The following is a 13376-nucleotide window of genomic DNA, read 5'->3' on the forward strand; positions in this document are numbered from 1 at the left end:
TATATATATATAACATGTTCCCCCTCCCTCCTCCCATTGTTCAGAATATACATGGTCTGAAAACTTCATATACATATTTTTTAAGTATATGTATTCAAAGTAGTCGGCCCTGTTTCCTGCAGTGTCCGTGGCTGAATGTTTGGGCGGCGCAACACCCGTGACTAGGTGGAAACCTGTGCATCTTTCAGCTTCAAGTTTTGCAGGTATACTGATGTAGTAACCCCGCCTACAGTTATGCTGGTCCCGCCCATTTTGATTTGGTGCCGCCCACATAAAGCCGCTTCCAGAAATTTTCCAGGGCCACTTTTTGTCCCCAATCCGCCCCTGCTTACAGCACCCACCTCACCTCATGCTTCTGCTAAAAATTATTGGGCCAGAGGTAACAGCATCCGTGTTTAGCGGCCGTGTGGTGTGCCAAAAAAACTTATTTTTTTTTATTTTTTTTTTATAAAGGGGCAATTATTTACAAGGCATTGTTATGCATGTTATGAATAAATAATTGCCCCTTAAAAAAAACTTCTGAGTTCGGCCGGCAACTAGCACGGCCACTGAATTCAAACACTATTACAGTACATCTGGTCCATTTTTTTTGAATCATGTGTTTTTATTGAATTTTCAAATTAGCACATACAATTTATATATTAACTTTACTAACATATAAAAGAGAAATAGGTGAGAAAGAAAGAAGAAAGAAGAAAGAAGAGAGAGTTGAAATTATGTTAAATATTAACAATAAAGACAATTAAATATTATCATTATATGTGTGCTGTATCATTCAAGAGATATTGTATCGTATTATAATCGCTCATATACATTTATGATCTAGTATTAATTAGCAGGTACATAGACATTTGCGATCACAGGGTATAGATAGATTAGGGGGTGCGTTCCTGGAGGCATGCGGGCCGGTTCTGGTCATAGACTCTAGGCTACATTTATTACACAAACAGGTACCTTTAACGAATTACGTGTTGGGGTCTTGTAAATACAGAGTAGAGGCCTGCCACTGGCCCCATACCTTGCCAAATTTCCCCAGGCAGTTCCGTTTAGTGTACATAAATCGCTCATGCGATATAGTGGTATTCACAAGTGCAACCCACATATTGGAGGATGGGGATGCGGGGCTCATCCAGGCTCTAGCAATGCAGACACGGGCCAGGGTGAGAAGGTTATTTACATATATCCTCTGGTGCCTAGAAAGTAGCTCCTCTAATTCTAGGCCAAAAATACAAATGCGGGGGTCATTGAGTGGGGTCTGCATACCTGTATCCCGAATATTAGCCAGGACATTTTCCCAAAAGGAGTGCACCCGCGGGCAACGCCACAGCAGATGCCAGAAGTCTGCGCCAGGCTCCAGACATTTAGGACAGGCGTCCGACCCAGTGCCACCCATCTGCATTAGCCGACGGGGGGTCCAGTAGACTCGGTGCAGGATATACAGCTGGATCTGTTGGAACCTGGCAGACGCTGTGGCATCCCTAGGGGAGCTCAACATATGAGACCAATCCTCATCCTCAATAGGTCCTATGTCCACCACCCACCTAGCTCTAAGGGCGTTCAGCTGATCCGTGCCGGAGAAGGTGAGGAGAGGAGAGTACAGAGCTGAGACCCTGCTCCGCTCCGGGAGCTTACGAATCATTCCATGGACTGGGCTTTCCGCAAGTTCAGGTACATTCCCCCTCCACTGCGCACTTATTGCGTGTCTGAGCTGGAGATATTTATAAAAGTGTTGGCGTGGTATTTCATATTTAGACATCATTTGTTCAAAAGAATACAGTATCCCATCCTGGAAAAGGTGTCTGAGCTCGGAGACCCCGAAAGGCACCCACTCCGCCCCAGCCTTTAGTTTATAGAGTTCAGGGAAGTCCCTATTCCTCCATATGGGGGAGCAGGAGTCTACCACTGGGTTACCTCTGATGGCCCCCACTGCCATCCACACTCTACGAGCCTGTTGCAGGAGAGGGGGGAGCGTCGCCAAGGGGGTCTTTGCTAATAAGAATTGCAAGGGTGAAAAAGTTAATCCCACCCTATTCAGCAGGGCAATAGGTAAGTTCCCATAGTGCGCAGGTATAACCCACTCTACCAGTTGAGCCAGCTGGGCCGCCAGATAGTACAATCTCAAATCTGGAAGTGCCAGGCCTCCATCATAACGAGACCTACACAGAGTTTTGGCTGCTATCCTTGAACGTTTGCCACCCCATATAAAGGAGACAATATGTTGTAGGATAAGTTTGAACTGGGAGATTGGGATATATGTTGGGGAATTTTGAAGGATATATAGAAATTTGGGTTGAACAGTCATTTTTATGAGGTTCACTCTGCCAGTGACCGATAGCGGGAGTGTTTGCCAGACCCGAGCTCTTTGGCGCAACGAAGCAATCTGCGGGGATAAATTCAAAGCTATGAAATCAGAGGAGGAGTGGGAGACCTGTATTCCCAAATATTTAAACTGTGTACACCAACGAAGGGGATAGTTATATGACTCAGGCTGTTGTGTGGTAGGGAGCAAAGGGAACACTACTGATTTATCCCAGTTTATCCCTACCCCAGAGAACCGGGCGTATTCTTTCATTAAAGCAAGGAGTGCTGGGAGGGAGGAAGACATGTTAGTTAGGTACAGAATCATATCATCAGCATATAGCCCAATTTTTTCCTCACTGTTCCCGATCCCAAAGCCCCTGATCTGTGGGGAGGCTCTTATATAGCAGGCCAATGGTTCCACCGCAAGAGCAAATAGTAGGGGGGACAGAGGGCACCCCTGTCTGGTCCCCCTTCCCAGGTCAAAGGAGGCTGTGGTGAAACCATTAACCACTATCCGGGCGGCCGGGCCAGAATATAATAACTTAATCCACGCCAGGTAGTTCGGTCCAACTCCAAACTTAACCAGGACATCCCATAAATAGGCCCACTCTACGGAATCAAATGCACGGGCCGCGTCTAGTGAGACTATGACCGCGTCATCCATGTCTTCTCTAGCCCACTGTATGTAGGTGAAGAGGCGTCGCAGATTGAGGGTCGTTGATCTGCCAGGCATAAAGCCAGTTTGGTCGGGATGTACCAATTCCAATACAACCGCGTTTAAACGTACAGCCAGTAGTTTAGCCAATATTTTAATATCGGTGGATAATAAGGATATGGGTCGGTACGCGTCGAGGGACAGTGGGTCCTTACCGGGCTTCGGGATAAGGACTATCAGTGCTTCCGCCATAGAGGGAGGCAGCGAGCCCTGCTCCAGCAATCTATTATAAAGGGACAGTAGTCTGGGGGCAAAGAAGGTTATATGGGTTTTGTAAACTTCAATAGGGAGTCCATCCACTCCTGGGGCCTTAGAGTTGGGGAAGGCTTTAATTGCCCCTTCCACCTCCTCTAGCGTAAAGGGAGCATCCAGGAAACTTCTAGAGTCAGCACTTAAACTAGGGATGGTGATATTATTCAGGTATTCGGTCAACTCTACAGAGGTGTAAGCTACCCGTGATCTATATACTTCCTTAAAATGATTATAGAAGGAGTTTGCAACTGGTAGGGTCCCAGTGCTTAACACGCCATTCTCTTGCCGCACGCTGTGCACAATGGTAGGGGGAAGGTTCTCCCTAGCCAGGTAAGCCAGGAATTTACCAGATCTATCACCCTGAGTATAGTAATCATGGGACTGAAACAGTAGGCGCCTTTTAGATTTGTCTAGTAACAGCTCATTCCATTGTTTATGGACCACGAGCCATTCCACACGGTCTACCTCAAGCCCGGAGGCCAGGTATCTCTGTTCCAGCCCTGTACTCTGTCTCTCCAATTCCACCTCAGCCCTGCGGCTGAAAACTTTCAGCTGTGCAACACGGGTAATCAGTGACCCTCGAAGAAACGCCTTAAATGTATCCCACACTAGCGAGGTGTTCTCTTCCATAGGGTTATTAGCAAAAAATTCCTCCCACATCGCCAGCAATTCAGAAGCTGCCCCCATCTGCGTCAGCCAAAAAGGGTTAAAGCGCCAAAATTTCGCTCCCCTGGGGCATTCTAACTCCACCGACAGATATACAGGGGAATGGTCCGAAATGCCCCGGGGTAAATACTCAGTGGCGGTCACAGATGGGATTAGCCGTCTAGAGATCAGGGCCATATCAATACGAGAGAAGACTCTATGTGTGCTCGAGAAGCAGGAGTAGCAGTTGGCCGATGGGAACCTAAGCCTCCAAACATCCACCAGACCCACCTCAGCAATAAGACGAGCGAAGGGCGTAGCCCCACTCCGTCCATCACCGGGGGCAGGTCTCCATCTATCCAGAGACTCATCCATAACAGCGTTGAAGTCTCCAATGCAAATAACTGGGTGTGAGGGAAAGTCCTGCATAAAGGTACACGCTTTATTAATTATCGTGGGTTGATAGGGAGGAGGGTTATATATAGCTAACAGTACGACAGGGGAATCATGCAGGGTACCCGCCAGAAAAACATAACAGCCCCTGGGGTCTATTTGGACCTTTTGGCATCTGAAGCCCATATTCTTATGTATTAGAACTGAGACACCTCTAGAATTAGGGTGAAAGACGGAGTGGAAGGTCCACCCCACCCAGGGTTTTTTAAGAGCTAATACACGACTGCCCACAAGGTGAGTTTCAAAAAGACATACAATACCAGGGGAATGAGCCTTAAGTTGATTCAATACCAATGTGCGTTTGACTCGGTCATTAAGACCCCTGACGTTCCAACCTATGACATTCACCATTTTATGTCAGGGGGGGAATGAAAAGGCAGGAGCAAACAACATATTATTGGTCTGGAATGAGCAGTTCCTCCCGACCCACATGCCACCCAAGAGAACATATATAGGAGTAGCGCACACATTTCAATAAAAATAAGAAAATCTAACATAACATAAAAAAACCAACAACACCCCACCCCCTCCCGGCATACCCACCCGAACATAGGTATACTTTTCCCCTAACAGTAAACCCTGTATGACCCCTCTAAGGAGTCGTTCTACTAGAGAAAAAACAAGAACAATGAACCCCTAAGGGGCAGCTATTATTATGGCCTATAGAACATGGTGGTCCTGACCACAAGATATTTGGTCAGGGAGGGGAGTAGACCTCCCATAAAGGAAGCACAACCGTAAGAGCATGTCCCCTGCACAGCATTAAAGGTGAAGGCATTGTAACACAACGACTTATCCCACACAGGTTAGTTACTTCCCCGCACAGCAAGAGACTCAAGTAGTTTAGGGAGGGAGTTCCCGGGGGGCCGGTTGTGTGTCCATCCACGTCGAGGCTGCCTGTGGAGAGTCAAAGAAATGGGTCCGAGTGCCAGCAACCACTCGCAGTCGTGCAGGGTAGAGCATGGAGTACTTCAGCTGTAGGGAACGTAACCGCTGCTTAACACCTGTAAACTGTGACCGGGACTTCTGGACCTCAACTGAAAAGTCCTGGAAAGCTGCCACCCGTTGCCCGTCATATTCAAGGGGTCCCTTCACCCTTGCCAATCTGAGAACAGTGTCCCGATCTTTATAGTGAAGGAACTTCGCAATAAACGTGCGCGGTGGTGCGCCAGGGGGTAGTGGGCGCGTGGGAACCCTGTGCGCTCTTTCCACTGCAAACTGGGGGGTGAATGCATCCTTCCCAAACAGTGACACCATCCAGGATTCGAGGAAGGATTCTGGGTTTGCGCCCTCCGCCCTCTCAGGAAGCCCCACAAAGCGCACATTATTCCTCCTGAGCCTCCCCTCCATATCAGTCAACTTCTGTTGACATGTAGACATTTGTGATTCCAGTGCGGAGAGGCGGTTAGGGATAGGTGCAGTGGTATCCTCTAGCGTAGAGATCCGGGTCTCAGTCTCCTCTACCCGGTCCCTCAATTTCTGCATGTCCTGACGTATAAAGGATATGTCGATTTTTACCTCCGCTACCATACCAGTCAGGCGTTTCTCAGAATCAGTAATGGCCTGCAGGAGTTGTGCCAGAGTCACTTCAGCGGGCTCCGCCATCCTGGTTTCAGGGGAGGAGGGCCCAGGAGAGTCCGGTACACCAGGCGGAGGGGGCGCTATAGAGGGCGGGGGGGTTGGTGCTCGCTCTTCTCTAGCAAACTTGGCCAGCCGTGCCGCAGCAGTAGAGCCGGTCTTTCGGCCCATAGAACAACAGGAGGACTCCCAGATAGGGATAGTTACAGCTGTTTCTTATCGCCACTAGAGAGGTTGTCAGCAGGAGGGGTTTTTTATCAGGTGCCCAGAATATCAGTGCTTGGGGTCGCACCACAGTCAGAGTCACAGCATAGGATGCACAGGTATAAGCCCACTTTAGAGGAGTATAAGGTATTGTACACGCTCCTCAATGGCAGTTGTAGTAAGCTGTCACATGAGCGGAGCACAGTAATAGGGTAGGATGTTGGATTCAGTCAGCTCTGTGAGGTAAGGCAGCACACTCCACCTGCAGCCCCAAGCAGGCAGCTATTTATATGGGGAGAATATCAGCAGTATCCTGTGCACCAGCAGGTAGCACAGGCAGAACAGAGGTACTGCAGCGTTTCTGTCCCAAGGTGGAGGGGGGCAGCTCACTATTTGGCAGGAGCTTTCCTCCTGTAGGTATCAGTAGTTAGGCAGGGTACTCCAAGGCAGGGGGATCCAATACTGTACTGCACCCCTCTCTCTGTTCCCCTTACTTAGGGGGCCTATCTCAGAGGGGCCTCAGGTCTCTGAATAACCCAGTAGCTGCAGGGGGGGCGCCTCCAAGATGGCGGCAGATACTCACAATTTGGCAGGCTCGCTGTTACATGTAAGCCGGCCAGGGGATCACAAGCGTCAGGCGCAGCAGTCGGCGCCCCCTCTCCGCTCCGCTCCACAGGTGCAGATGCTCTTGCAGGGAAAAGGCTTGGGTCGTGAGGGAGCCCGTCAGCTCCGGCGTCTCACAGCCTGGGGGTGTTAGCCCAGGCACACGCGGAGGTTGTAGGCTTCCGACCGACTCAGGAGTCATCTGTCCCCGCGCCCTCGCCAGCGAGGGGGGTCCGGCGTCAGCGGGCACAGCGGGGTCTCTGGGCTTCTTCCTCCGGGCAGTGCCGCACAGCAGACGACAGGCGGCTGGTCAGCGCTCGTCTCCCTGCGCTTCCAAGATGGCGCCGGCAGCGTGACACATTCACAGGGATCTCTCCGGAGTCTGGCGCAGGGCAGTTCCGACAGCACAGGGGTCCCTTCTGGAGGTCAGTGCGCTCAGGGGGACAGGTACCAGCTATGCCCACCTCTGGGAGACCCTTTCCCACCCGTCACAGGATAATAGCAGGATTATTGGGTCAGGAGCAGTGCAGGCACACGTCCTACTCCATCTGCCGCTAGGCCACGCCCCCACATCTGGTCCATTTAGTTAATTTGGATGTAACAAGTGCATGCTCATATTGAGCCAACCACCTGCAATCCAACTACACATGTCCTCTGCAGTGCTAAGACAGCAGTTTGAGAACAATAGCAGTTAGGATATTTCTCCTACCAGCCATGAACTGGACTCTAGAGGAAAAAGAACACTAGAAAGGTAATGGGCCCCATACATCAGCAATCACAATTTATGGATTTCCAGATACAGGGATTTTTTGGCCAGATAAATGGATTTTACAATCTATCTGACTTTGCCCACACATTACAGATTTATTTCAGTGATCGGCAGATTTTTCCATCTAAAGATTGCATCTTCATATCTGAAAATTGCCCAATCGATTGCTGTTCATAATGTAAATAGATGAAGAAGACGAATTGGGAACGCCCACACATATAAAAAAGATCTGCAGATAATACCAGATTATTAAACATGGTTAAAAACCTGATTAAGATTGGCGATTTTGATTGGGATTGCCAAAAGGGGGAGCCCACACATCTAAAATTAATTGTGGCAATCATCTCCATATCTGAAAATTGTCACAATTGATTGCTGATGTATGGGGCCCTTAAGTTCACTTTGCATTCTATTTTGCCATATCACGTATGAGCAGCACTTACAGCTACTGAATTACTTAAAGGTGATTCCCTTACCACTGCAGCTTAGTTCAGGAGACTGCTGCAACCTATTTCAGGTGAATGTTTCAACCCTAGACTAGGCTGCTTGAATACAGTGGATACAAATGATACAGTAAGTACTGATTCGGTGCTTTTGCATGGAATTAAAGATTCTGGGGGTATACACCCTTCCTTGTATTACTTCTATTTATTAGAAACTATGTTTTCGAAAAGACCTTAAGACCAGGAGTTATTGCTGAAGATAGATGATAGTTGATATTATTGTTGAAGATAGCTGATTTTTTTTTATGTTAAAAATATATTCCTTACCAAGTTTATCAACTATTTAATTTTTTCAAAGTTATTATTTTGCATTTCTTTTAATTGAATTGAATTGTATGGCAGTCACTGAGATTCCTTGTGTACATAACTTATATCCAATTCTTCTTTTTCTGTCATAAGTGGACTAGGTTTCCCAAAACAGACCTGGCTTTCCTATCCAGCAGACAAAATGCTGCTATGCCAGCAAACCACCCCAAAGAATATAGCTGATGCCTCCACAGAGTCAAAGAAAGTCCTCAGTAGTGCTTCCTGCACCCACCAAAAGACCTCAATCTCCTCAACAAATAAATTATCAGTCCAATCCACTTTATTGTTCAGGTGAAAACCCAGGTACTTATAAGGATTTTACAATCTCAATATCTGCTCCCGGGTTCCTCACCGGTGAAGGAGGAGAGTGTTGACGTCTCCTAAAATCAACTAACAGCTTCCTAGTCTTTCCTGTATTAAGCTGGAGATGATTCTTCTGACACCAGAGGGCAAAATCCTGCGTAAGTTCTCTGTACTCCCTATCGTCCCCATCGCAATTCCTGTAGTTCTCTCTTTTTTTTTTATTCATAGCAATTAAGTTTTCATTTCAGCTTAAGTTTAATTTAACATACTGTACACCCCATATACAAGAGTATTCTTCTTTGAAATGGGATTGATATCTTTAAATATACTTATAGACGGATGTATATACTTATACATATCTTACTTCTTCCAAGTACTGTACTGGATCTTACTTTTTGTAAACTTGTGGGAAAGTAAAAGACATTACATAACTTTGTGAAGCCAGCCGTTGCATTTACGATTGATCTAAGCTTAAATGTACTACCAAACTATCACGAAACTGAAGCAATATGCATGAGAAGCCAATTTATTTGAAAGAGGTCACTTGCCCTCCTGGAAAAACACTAAAATAGACGTGTCTTCACATTGTGTGTGAATATTATGGTAGGCAAAGGGTCACAAAGTCATACAACACAAACTGAAAACTTTCCTTTACTACTTAATGAGCAGTAAGCGCAAAGTCACAAGTGGGTATTAGTGAGTAATAGAAACTTGTAAAAAAAAGAAATAATATAGAGAAATGTAAGCTCTGTCATGTCCAAAATAGACATAATTTATGTAACATAGACATAGGTCGTTGGATGGGGAAGTGACTCACTTGATACATTGAGCACTTAAACTATGGTAAAAATGTTTCATTATAAATTTTCATCTTCATCCCCCAGATCAGGGGTTCCCAAACTTTTTTGAATCACGGCACCCTAGAGCATCAAAATGTGTTCAAGGCACCCCTACGTCACATGTTTCTTATTGAGAAATTCAGGAAAAAATATAAAAGTAAGTACATTGTGTGTAAATGTCACAGTTATATGGGGTTTATTCTGGTTCGTGCGGCTGGGCCGTAAGTGTACGTTCCGTTTTTTTTTTTGATCTGCGCATGTGTACCTTCAGCAATGCGCAGGCGCGACGACTGCACAATGCTCACGGACGGTTCTTTACGAGCGAAAAAACCTATCCGCAAGAGTACGGTCATTGTGGGCGGCATAGGGGCGTGTTGAGGGGAGAGGCTGAAATAATGAGGAAAACTGGGCGTAAACATGGGCGTACACGGGGGTGTGCACAAAAAATGTACGCTGCTACTACCGCACGATCGGCGAAAGCACTGTGCATTTCGGAAACAAAACAGGCGGCCGCCACCGCCACCTCCAGACCACCCCTACAGATAACGCATGAGAGCGGACGCCTGGGTCTGCTAATTAACGCTGATTACTACTCAAACACAAACACCTGAATGTAATAAGCAATGCTGCAGCCTATTAAGTCCAAACCATTATTTCACTACCTGCAAGCCACACACAGCACTCAAACACATTGGAAGCATATCTTTCTACACTTCTCTACATGTAAAGGTTGGTTTAATTTTAGGTAAGATTCATTCTAAGACCTGCTTATATATGTCAAGGTAGTTATTTTATAACCATCTACACCCATTCAATAAGTGTTTTTGTATACTTTAAAAAGCAGGACACTCAATTCACAGAAGTCGACATGTGTCAACTTTTTCACTGTAACACCAACATAACTTTATTTAAAAGTAAAACCAATGTGGGGACACATAGATAGTGATTAAAATGCAACATTAGAACATAATAAATATACATGTAAGGAGGGGTAAAATGTATTTTTATTAGGCTGTTCATTAAGGTAGACAATTGAGGTAATAGAAAACAATAATTGAATAACAATTAGAATTTCATTTAATTGGCATAATCATAGTTGAAAGGCTAGATTAGCAGGTCCATATATGTGAAGGGTATGCCAGCATGCACGGACGTACGCTCACTCTCACGATCGGTGACATACGCTGAGTTTTCCATTGAAAACAATAGAGACCCGTCCGTAAACGGTGGCGTACGCTCAGATAGCCGCAAGATGTCGGTGGGAAAACGGATGAGAGACGTCCATAAACGGTGGCGTACGCTCTGTTGTATGCCAGTTGTTGAAGTCTAAGCGGTGATCCGTCCATGTACGGTGGCGTATGCTCAAGTGTACGCCACTCCCCTTTGTCGGTGTTTGCGACCGTCCGTATGCGGCTGTTTTGTGGGTGGACTTTTAATGTCCGCGTACGGGAAACGTACGCTGATACGGAACGTACGTACGTTTGGCCGCCGCAACCAAAATAAGGTCCATGGTGAGGGGCAGGATTTGCTCCTGTTTGTCCACATACTGTATGTTATGATTGGCAGCCACTAACACTGCTTTTGCCTGTTACATTGCACATAACTAATATGAATTGATCCTGGTCCACCAACCCAAGGCACCCCTGTAAGTGTCCTGAGGCACCCCAGGTACACAGTTTGGGAACCACTGCCCCAGATGCTTTGTGAGCTCTATTGTGTCATATTTCAATAATTTGTTGATTTTTCTGAATATTACAGAACAGGTACAGTATATCAAGTCAAGTCCTGAAGTACAGTAAAGGAACGAACAGTTCTATGTTATAGGTTGTGGGTATATTTTTAATGTACAAACCATGTAATCAGTGGCGGCTCCTGCCTTTAGACTTAAGGGGGGCTGCAATTGCCTGGGTACTGCTCATTGCAAACGAAACACAACATACAGATAATCTACTTTAAATCACCTTAAACTATGGACTAAATTAACCTTGATTGTGATTGCTCTGTACCAGTGTTTTTGTGCATATACTGTAAACAAATGATGTACCCATTTGCACACATACACAGGTACAGAGCAAAATACACACTTTGAATAACTTTAATATCAATTAAAGTACAGAAAATTATACTCCTATAAAAGATCTACAAACAAATAATAGTTTAAATAAATATTATTCACAGAGGCTCAAATATTATAAAAAAACAACAACTTCCATGCACCTCTCTAGTGCAGTGCATACCTTCCTTCAGCTGCATCACACTGAGGGCCTTATTTTAGTTCACTCTTTCTGACAAAATCCTTCTTAGATGGACAAAACCATGTGCACTGCAGGTGGGGCAGATGTTTCTTGTGCAGAGAGAATTAGATTTGGGTGAGTTATTTTGTTTCTGTGCAGGGTAAATACTGACTCCTTTATTTTTACACTGCAATATAGATCTCACTTTGAAGTAAAACCCCACCCAAATCTAATTCTCTCTGCACATGTTACATCTGCCCCCCTGCAGTGTACATGGTTTTGTCCATCTAAGAAGGGATTTTTTAAAAAAGAGTGAACTAGAATAACCCCCTGAGTGACTCACTGAAGTCTGAGCATGCTCACTGCAGAGGAATTGCTTCTGCTGGGCTGCACAGGCAGCAGCCCATTGAAGCACTGTAGCTCTGGTGATGTGCACAGAATGTCTTCCTGCTGGAATGCTATTACTGTCATCGCTCCATGTACTGGCAGCCCAACTGGGGGAGAAGTTTTCAGTCCTCTGTATGATGGGCAGTAGCAGCTTCCAATAGGATGCTACTACATGCTGAATTTCTCCCCACATGAGAGCAAGTCACACATGGAGCCTGGTGTTGTGACTCCTGACAGGAAACGTGATCATGTGACACATTAGTACTGTGAGAGACACAGACAGCCATCAGAGAGCTCCAGAGGTAGATCTCGCACTCCCACTGCACGCGCACTCATGAACCCGCACACCCGCTAATGCGCACACACCAGAGCTCTGATGCTGGCTGTCTGTTTTTCACTGGAAACCTCCTGGTTTTCACTGGAGGGTCTGCACTCCTGCAGCCCGATAGCAGGAGCCGCCACTGCTTATGATTGTTTTAAGTACTTTAGGTTTATTTTCTTGGTCAAAAAGGAACAAACACAAATGTATAAAAAATGCATAACTGAGGAAAACTCTTATTAAAAACAATAAGGGTCATACAGTACAAGAACCAAATGGCAGATTACTGTGAGTAGTTAGCCACTAGCCAGACAGAAAGAAAACCCGCCCTTTGTAAATCTGTGAGAGAATTGTAAAAATGTACCAGTCGCTATCTTGATGCACATCATTACGCAATTCACTCAGCATCAAATGATTTTCCCAGTCTGTGCAAATGTGAGTACAGTAAGTCTGACCCTTCCACAACTCTGCGACAGATACACGTTGATCGAGACCGGAGCTGATGTCACACACCCTCCTTAAAAACACCTGGGCACGCCTGTGTTTTTATGACATTCCCAGAAAACGTCAGGTGTCCACCTCCAAATGGCTACACCCTGTCCATCAAATTGTGAATGGAATTATGATTAGATAGGAAGAACCCCCAGTGCTTTTAAGCTTTGAGAGGCAACCCATCACCATGTACTCTCTTGAAATGGATCTCAGCCAACCTGTATAGTGCCTTTTGCGACACAAGAAAATACACCGTAATGAGGACTGTTATTATGTTTGGTGAGTGGGGTTGTAAATACAGTATACCTTTGCTCCTAACAGGACTTAATAACAGACTAGGGGCAAAATGTAATGCTGCTATTTTTTTTAGGAAAAAAAAGTCGCACCATACAGTATTTTACATGTAATAGGGTGTGATTTTTTTTTAGAACAAGCTAGAAATCACTTGCCATTTCTGCCTACTTTTAAGTAAC

This window comes from Crinia signifera, chromosome 3 (genome assembly GCF_055691185.1).
Source record: "Crinia signifera chromosome 3, ASM5569118v1, whole genome shotgun sequence".
NCBI classification, from domain to species: domain Eukaryota; kingdom Metazoa; phylum Chordata; class Amphibia; order Anura; family Myobatrachidae; genus Crinia; species Crinia signifera.